Here is a 9,525-nt window from a genome sequence, read left to right on the forward strand (position 1 = left end):
CGGGCTGTTTTGCACCCTTTCAGGTTTGGTTCTAACTAGGTAGTATTCCACTTACCAACCATTGGTCAAATCTTGGGGAACTACGAAATGTTAGCCAGGGTTCCCATGTGGCGTGATATACTGGATATTTCGTGTCGTCTCGTGCTTTCAGTTCTTTCATGCGGCCTATTTCATCTAGGACGGTCACCCACTGCACTTTGGTAGGGGGGTCCTGGGATCTCCACAGCCTGGGTATCACCGTGCGCATTGCTAGAAGGTAGAACCTAAGAGAGCTTTTCCTATTGTTTTTTAGTGACCCCGGGAGGATCGATAAGAGGGCCATCTCAGGGGTCCACACATGGGATCCCTTGTTCAGCGCATTGTACAGTGCTTCTATTTCCCTCCCAGAGTGTCCTAACCTGGGGGCATGACCACCATATGTGTGAGAGTGTGCCAGCCTCTCGTAGGCATCGCCAACACAGGTCAGACACCCCCCCCTCCGTACTTAGCCAGCCGCACTGGTGTTCGGTACCACCTCGTTAATAGCTTATAGTTAAGTTCCTGGTGGCAGCTTGAAATCGTCATTTTGTGAGTCAAGCATATGGCTTTGTCCCAGTCCTCCTCCGGTATTTCCCTCCCTAGTTCTCTCTCCCAGGCTCTCCTGTGCCCCCCTCCGGAGTCCAGTCCCTCCCCGGCAACCAAGAAGCCATAGATCGCGGAGATCTCTCCTTTGGACCTCTGAGGTTGATCACATAGCATTTCAAAGTGTGTGTTTGGTGCCGTCAGGCCTGATATTGGCCCTAAGGATCGTATATAATGGCCTATCTAGTAGTACTGGAGCCATGCACCTGTCTTCTGGTTCCCCACCCCCAGGAGGTCTCCTAGCGGTTTTAGACCCTCTCTATCCATCACGTCTCTGACCCTAGGGAACTCCACATCCAGATCATCCAGAAGGGGTAATCCCGAATCTCCCTGAGGGAAGTCTGGGTTCCCTCTCAGCGGTGTCCACGGCCCTGGCACTTTTACCAGCTCGTGTCGCGTCCCGAAACCATCCCATATTTTTAGCAAGGAATTTATGAAGGGAGAGACTCTGATGCCTCTCCTTCCTAACCCGCTTCGCAACCACGCAAGGCCCCTAATTCGCCCTGCCGTTGTCTCCCTTTCCAGCTCAACCCAGCGTTTAGTGGTCCCCTTGTGTACTAGGTCCAAGACTGTCTTGCATATGGCCGCTCTATAGTAGAGGAGTAGGTTTGGCAGTCCAGTCTCTCCTCTCTCCTTCCGTTGGGTTAGTAGTTTGTTATTCAGACGCGGTTTGTTTCCCCCCCCCCCCCCCCCCCACACACAAATCGTGTAAGTATTTGATGTTATCTTCTTTCCAGCTCATGGGGGTCAGACGTTTAAGTTGTGCAATTTCGGATGCCGGGAGTGTAATGCTTAAAAGGTCTGATTTACTCAGGTTGATCTTAAAGTTACTAACATAACTGTATCTTTTAAATTCTTGTAAGATTGCAGGTAAGGCCTGTCTGGGATTGGTGATATATATTAGTAAATCATCTGCGAACAGGGCAGTCTTGTGCTCCTGTCTGGATTTTGTATATCCTTTTATCTCCTTGTTTTCCCTCAGCGCGTTAGCTAACGACTCCATTACCAGGATGCATAGCGTCGGTGACAGCGGGCAGCCCTGTCGTGTTCCATTTTTTATGGTTATTGGTGTGGAGAGCTTCCCATTGACCCGTATCTGAGCTGTGGGGTTGTTATAAAGTGCCAGCCAATTGTCCTATTGCCTAATCCTATTTTTTTTAATGTAGCCTCTAGGAACCTCCAGTTTACGCGATCAAAAGCTTTTTCGGCATTAGCCGACAGCAGACATAGTGGGCTTTTTTTCCTCTCGTGCTCTCTCTATCAGGGAAATGGTCCGTATTGTATTATCCCTGGCTTCGCGTCCTGCCACAAACCCCACTTGATCTCTGTGGATGAGCCCAGGGACAAGGGGACGGAGGCGGGAGGCTAATGTTTTAGCAAATATTTTAGTGTCGACGTTTAACAGGGATATTGGCCTTTAGTTGCTACATGACATGGGGTCTCTGCCCGGTTTGGGATTACTGTGATTACTGCTTGCAGGGCTTGGGATGGGATTGGGCAGTTTCCAGATACCGCGTTAAAGGCTCTACTTAACATAGGGGTCAATAGGTCTCCGCATATCTTATAGAACCTGGGCGTGAAGCTATCCGGTCCTGGGCTTTTTCCAATCTTTAAGCTTTTAATTTCATCTATTATCTCCTGGTCTAAAATGTCGTCCTCCAGCTGTTGCGCGTTTTCCGTCGGGATCTCTGTCGGGGCATATTTTTGTAGATATTGATCTATCGCCGTTATTTCCTCTACCCCCTCTGTTATATAGCTCCCCATAGAATTCCCTGAAACATTCCAGGATGTCTTTTGTGGCATGTACTTTGCTTTTGTCAGCTTTGCTCAGTGCAAAGATGTATGACTGGTTCTCCCGAGGGTTTAATGCTTTCGCCAACCAGGAGCTGCATTTGTTTCCGAATTCGTAGTACCCCCTTTTTATTCTGTCTCTTATGTGTAGGTATTTTTGGTCCATGATCCCAAGTATTTGTTGGCGTAGAGCCGAGATCTCCGCCTTTAGGGTCGGGGAAGCGCTAGCCTTGTTGGCCAACTCCATTTTTTTCTAGTCTAGATATCAGGTCAGCTAACTTTGCTACTCTATCCCGTTTTAATCTTGTCCCATGGGATATGAAGACTCCTCTTAAGACACATTTTAGGGCCTCCCATTGGATAGTCGGTGAAGTAGTGTCTGTCCTGTGGGTCTCCACAAATGTTCCTATTGTCCGCCTTATCTCCTCTAAGCAGCAAGCGTCGCCCAGGAGATTGTCATTAAGTCTCCAACTGTTTAGGCCTCTTGTTGTCTCCTCCCCGCATAGGGCCCCATAGACAGGTGCGTGGTCCGACCAGATGAAGTTTCCTATTGAGCATCTGTGGCTCCAGTCTAGAAGACTATGTGAAACAAATATGTAGTCCAATCGTCCATAATTGTTATGGGCCATGGAGTGGTGGCTATAGTCCTTGGTCTCTGGATGAAGTGTTCTCCAGAGATCAACGAGCTTCAATTCAGATAATTTTCTCCGCAATCTATGTAGGGCCGTATGGGATAGACTGGACTTACCCGTTGAAGCGTCAAGAGTGGGGTCCAGGGCCACGTTGAGGTCCCCGCCTAGTACAATGTGTGAGCCTTCCGCGAACCGTGTCAGTTCTCGTAGCATCCGGCAGGCGTAGGCGACCTGACCTGTGTTGGGGAGATAAACGTTAGCGATTGTAATTATGCGATTTCCCAGGTCTATTTTAAGAAAAAGGTATCTGCCCTCCGTGTCCACCATGGAGGCCAGGACTCTGTGGGGGAGGTTCTTGTGTATTGCAATGGAAGTTCCGCAGACTTTCTTGTCCGGGTGTGTGCTATGGTGCCACTTTGTGAAGTATCTGTTGTTGCCCTTAGGGATGTGGTCTTTCTTATAGTGTGTTTCCTGGAACATAGCTATTGCAATCTTTTTTTTTTGTGTAAATGTGCAAGTATTTGGCCCCTTTTGGCCGGTATGTTCAGACCTCTGGACAGTGCAGAATCATATATTAGTCATGATCGTTTACTGGCGTGCGTGGCGGCATCTTAGAGTACCACAGCTCCCGGAACCAAGATTGGGGTGAGAGAAATAAATTTAAGGACACTTGAGAGGGAGGAGGATGGGGGGAGGAGGGATAGGGTGACAGAGAGTAGACCATCTGTCGACTAGGAAGTATATTCCCAGTTCAACTGGTGGGTAACCAACCTACGGTCAGTTGTAGACGACACTGTTGTGTCGTCCCCCCGAGTAGGTGGAGATGTCGCAGATGCCTGAGCATCTCAGGGCTCCCTCCGCCCCAACCGGCATAACATTCAATCAGTAAACGAGTTATATTACCAGGTACATTAATAACATTTGTAACATTAGGATCATATGCGTTTGGCGATCAGTCAGCTCAGGAAAACTTCATCCATCTGGTCAAGTGCCAGGTGGATTTAGAGCTTTAGCCGCTACTGTTCAAAAACTTTTATCTTTAATCAGGACCATGTAGGGTCTAACCGCTCGTATTAAAGCATCTTATCTATAAAGGGCTCCTTCAAGCGCTTCGGCCTGCCCAGGTGGTCTTAGTCAGGCCATCTGGGTGGTGTGCATTAAGCGAGGCGGTCTGTTGGTGCGGCCGCGAGCTTTCGGCCCCGGTGAGCCCACCTCATGCCAGGTTTCTCTGGGACCGGGGGTGGGTAGGGATGGCAAATGCGGCCAGTTTGGTAATGCCACCTTTGGTAGTTCCAGGATGTCCAGGAATCTAGAGAGATCGGCAGGGGATCTAAAAGTCCCTGTCCTGCCGTTTTTCGTGGCCGTAAGCTGAAAAGGGTACCCCCAGCGATACAAGATTTTGTTGGATTTCAGGACTTCCAGTAGGGGCCTTACTGCTCTGCGCAGTTGCAAGGTGCGCCTCGCCAAGTCTGAGAATATTGCAATAGGGGTGCCGTTATGGGTTAAAGTGTCCTGTTCTCTGGCGCTTTTCAGATATGCTTTAGGTTTTTTTTAGCTATTTTTATTCATTTGAAATTTTTAATTTTCACACCAAGTTTCATCTAAACAGGCATTTTTTGAATTTTCATGGTTTAGTTAATTCTATGCAGCTTAAAACGTAACTTCTAATAAATATCCACTCAAAACTTTAAAAAAAATTAAGAAAGTCTAGAAATAGGACACACAAACATAAAAAAGTCTAAAAATTCCTCATAGCCCTACTATGAGTAGAAACCAGGGCTGGAGGGAAAGGAAGAAAAAGGGCAAGAAGGAGAGGCCAAGAACAATGCCTCTATGCAGAAAGCCCTCTATACCAGGACAGATATCCTTAATCAAGAAAGCCAGACCAAAAAGCGCTTGGCTCACATCAATATAAAAGGGTCCTGTAGGACAATTATATGTCCCTCTGACTTTAAATCCTGGAAAATATTCAATTTTCTGCCAAAAGACTGGATAAACCAGTAATATATGCCGATCAAAGAGGCGATTGTTATCACGACCAGCAAATCTAAAGGAGATCATTATCACGACCCGATTCTATAAAACGGTTCAACGCGTTTCCACCAGTAAGTCTGGTTTCGTCAGGAACCAAAAAGATACTGCCAGCAGCCACATCAGTAAGCTGCTGCAAAAAGGAACTAAAATTTCTGATCCTATAACTATAGCTGGGTGAGTGATAGCCGATCCTATCTAGCTGCAGCTATTCTAGCATAGCATTCACACCCCATCCCGGCCCCAAGGTAAGAACAGAAAATAACAAAAAGGGTAGCAGCACCAGCCCTTATGGTAGGCTGGCGGCTGGTGCTGCTACTCTTTTTGTTATTTTCTGCTCTTACCATTTGCATAATCCTGGCCACCACATACATCTACTAAACTATCTAGTAAATTCTCCTGCTTCAGTGAAAAACAGGCATTTTTTGCTTTTATATATTCACATGTCCAGTTAATCGTTCTGTACTGTATCCTCTGTTAACCTCTTCATGGTTTTTTTTTCTGCTTTTATTTGTATCCACTGAGTTGTATCCATATCCTGGCTCGCTCAGTGTTTCTGACTGTATGCCTGCTGGGCTTATGTGACATCATCTGCCACTTTTACACAACTTTTATATACTCTCTCTGTCTTTTATTTTGTGTTAATGGCACAAAAGGAATTCTGTTCATCTCCTGGTCTCCTGTCAGCACGCCCAATACTTATGCGTTTGGCTTCTATGCCCATTATCAACAATCACTGATCCATAAGGGAGGCTACTGCTTTTACTGACAAGTCTTTAGTGTATTGTGCCACTGCAGAACCACATTAAGTAACAATATTCCTACCCCTTGTTTTTGCCGCTGGCTCTGGCCACCCCACACTATAGAGCACTATGCGTCCAGTGGTCTATTGAGAGCTAAAAGTGGGATTTTATATAAACTACTTTAAAAATACATTTGGATGGGTCGCTGATTGGATGGCTCCCATTGACTTCAATGTAAGCTGTCCGTGCGGGATCCGCATTGAAATGGAGCATGCTTCGACTTGTTTTCTGGAACAAAGGGTCCGCAAATCAAATCCACATGCTTTATGGTTCAAAAAGTATTTTTATTAGCGACGTTATGCGATACAAACAGTGCAATAGGCGTCAACTTCACTTTCATGTATCCAGTATAACAACCAACGTTCAAATAATTCCAGCCCACCCCCTCCCCCGTTGCCTTCCTCTGGATCAACAAGGGTAGCTGGAAACAGGCTGAACTAGATGGACATTGTCTCCCTTCAGCCTAACATACTATGTAATAAACTGCGCTCTATATAGATAAGTCGCCTTTAGCTCTTGGAAGCTGAGTAGAAAAAAAAAAATAGCTATGCATTAATGAGCTTATGAACGTTTAAGAACGATACAAACTTGATACGATGATCCCTAAGAGAGATCACCCTGAGAAGATCGAGACGTACAGGGAGTAAGAAGAAGGGGGAAGTGAGGGAGGTAGGTACATATGAGAGAAGAACTAGAAGGCAGGTATGAAAAGAATAAGTAGAAGAGAAAGAGAGGAGTCAAAGAATAGAGAAAGTGCCTCAGTCCAGTATCAGACGAATAACCCCTGACCAAGCCCTAATTAGGCAAGCCCCCATTCAGTTCACCAGCCACTGCTCGAACTCTGCGGAACTGCGGAATGTCATCCAGGCCTCCCAAGTAGACCAATAGCCCAAGTACTTATCATCTCTGGCCCTTAACTCCTCCATACCGCCTATTTCGTCCATAGCAGTTACCCAGTTGAATCTCCAGAGTTGTGATGCTAGTTCTGATGCGCCCCAGCAAGATTGATAATAGTGCAATCTCAGGAACCAGCATCTGAGAACTCCAATTCAAAATATTGTATATGACCTTGATCTCCTTCCAAAGTCCAGGAATACGATGCCAAGTCTATCAGATGTGCATGAACGTGTCTGTGTCACCATACATCTCCAACACAGGTCAGAAGTTCCTGGGTAATATCTAGTCAAATGAGCTGTTGTGCGATACCACCTTGTTATCAATTTATAGTTTAATTCTTGATCATTCCCCAAGACCGTCCTATTGTGAGTAAGTCTTTGGCCCATTACCCCTTTGCCAAGGTTCATCCCAATTCTTTTTCCCAAGACTTGAATCCTGGCGTCCCCAGCTACCAAGATGCCATAGACTGCGGAAATCTCCCCCTCGTCTCGCGAGGGTCTTCACGCATCCTAAAGGGGGTAGGTAGCACAGTCAGATCTGAGATAGGTCCCTTTATACGTGCCCTGGGACCAATCTGGAGGTATTGGAACCACGCACGTGCCAGAGAACCCCTCTCTCCCAAAATCATGTTAAGTGATAATAGTTCTTCCTCGTTGATCAGGTCCTGTACTATCGGGAACAGAGCCCCCAGTCTGTCAAATAGTGGTAATCCCATATCTCCCTGGGAGAAATCCAGGTTCCCACTCAGTGGCATCCAAGGACCGTATGCAAAACCATCTCAAATCTTCAGGAGGGAACTTGTGAAGGGTGAAACCCTGATTCCCCGCTGTGAGGGTATATATATATATATATATATTGCCATATGTGTTTTTTATGTTTTATACCTATATGCAAGTTTTATTCAATTCCAAATGAGAGAAAAAACTTATATGTCGCCTTACATCAGATATCCCAAGGCTTTGCAAGAGATGTTCTAGAAACACAGCAAAAAAGAACCAGACATGAAGGACGCATGTACTTGGCCGTTTTCCCAGAAACAAGATATTCAAATGTACATAACTTTCACTGTCTTAGGCCGAAATCCGGACTTCTTAGAATTGAGTGGGTGATTCTTTGTACTGGAGTTAATTGAATACGTGATTTTCTGTACGTAAGCCAGAGGCGCCAGTATCAAGATAATGACTGTTATATGATTTTCACTGTCTCAGTCCGCAAATCCGGACTTCCCATATATGGTTATGAGCCCATCACCCCCTAGTGGGGATGGGACAAAGGGTATAAGATCTCATGTAATCTGTAATAAAGCACGACGTCGACGTGGGCACAGCCGAGAGCCATGTCCCGTGTGAGGAATGATACCAGATCCCTGTGTGGTGTCTATTCTTACGGCCGGCAGCGGGGCAAGTGGGGTGGGCCTGATTGGTGCTGTACTTAGAATTTTAACCCTGATAAATGGCGCCCGAACGTGCGGCGGTAAAATCGGAGCTTACAACGCATTCCACCCGGATCCACGCTACTGAGAAGCCGTCCTGCTGCAAACCGAGCCTGATCAACTCACTTAGAACTCCAGGTAAGACAAACATATATTTATGTTGTGTTTTACACTGCGAGTCTTGCAGCGGGACTGACTATCTGTGGTTTGTGACCGGACGGGTTGGGTTAAGAGTTCTACACGGTAACTCGTGTGGGCTCCGGGTTTGCCGTCATGGACCACTGACCGTGATATGCGCACCAATGGCTCACCCAGAAACTAGTCTGTAGTTTATTTGTACTTTGAAGTCCGTAGCGTTTTAGCGATAGTGGAGATTGTTTGATTGTTTGTTCTATCTGCAGAAGTATTTTTTTTCTCTTTCTTTTCATTTAGTCTCACAAGAGAAGGGACCCTCAGTTTAGTTTAGTTAGTTGTTAATGGTTTAGCAGAGAGGGATGCATTTTGTGAGATAAGGCTTCATAAGAGAAGGGACTCTCGGTCGGTTTGCCTTATATATGGGGCTAGCGATTTGATTTCAGAGAGATGCATTTTATGGGGCTTGGTTCCATAAGGAGAAGGGACCCTCGGTTGTTCTGCCGGTATATAAGGGGCTGACAATTTGAAAATTAAGAGGGATGCATTCTATGGAGCGTATTATTATTGTTGTTGTAATATGCGTAAGACCTTATTAAAGAAGACAGAGCCCCTCAAGGGCTGCCGCCGTGTGGATGAATCTGTAAAATGTAAGAAAACTCTAATGAAAATGTGTGACACCGACCCGCACGGCAGATTACAAAATGGTGTCTGGGAGGAGGTCTTTAGGACGCAGAGGTGCCTTGAAAGACCAAGGTTTGCTAGAAAGTGCTGGAGAGGAGAGAGAGAGACAGTCAGAGAAAGTATATACACATTATTTGTTTAAGAAAGTGTCCGTAAGTGAAATGTTGAAAAGTACAGTAAGTGATCAAGAGGGCGTCAGGAGAGTGTCTATTGAAGGTTATATTGGCAGTTAGGTAGGGGAGAGAAAGTGCTGAAGGAGCAGGCAAAGTCGATAAGTAAGTTACAATGCATGTGATTTGTTGGCAAAGAAAGAGATGAAAATGTGTATAATACAAGATAGATAATAGATATGGATATATATGTGTGTATATATATATGTATATACTGTAAGTGCAAATAGTTAACTGAGCTTGCTTTTAGGGGAGAAGAGTTTGTTGACATGTAGCTGCGAGCTTGTGTTCAGTCTTCAAGGTCGGAAGATAACAGCGAGAGAGAAAATGCA

This window comes from Eleutherodactylus coqui, chromosome 3, assembly GCF_035609145.1.
Source record: "Eleutherodactylus coqui strain aEleCoq1 chromosome 3, aEleCoq1.hap1, whole genome shotgun sequence".
Classification (NCBI taxonomy): domain Eukaryota; kingdom Metazoa; phylum Chordata; class Amphibia; order Anura; family Eleutherodactylidae; genus Eleutherodactylus; species Eleutherodactylus coqui.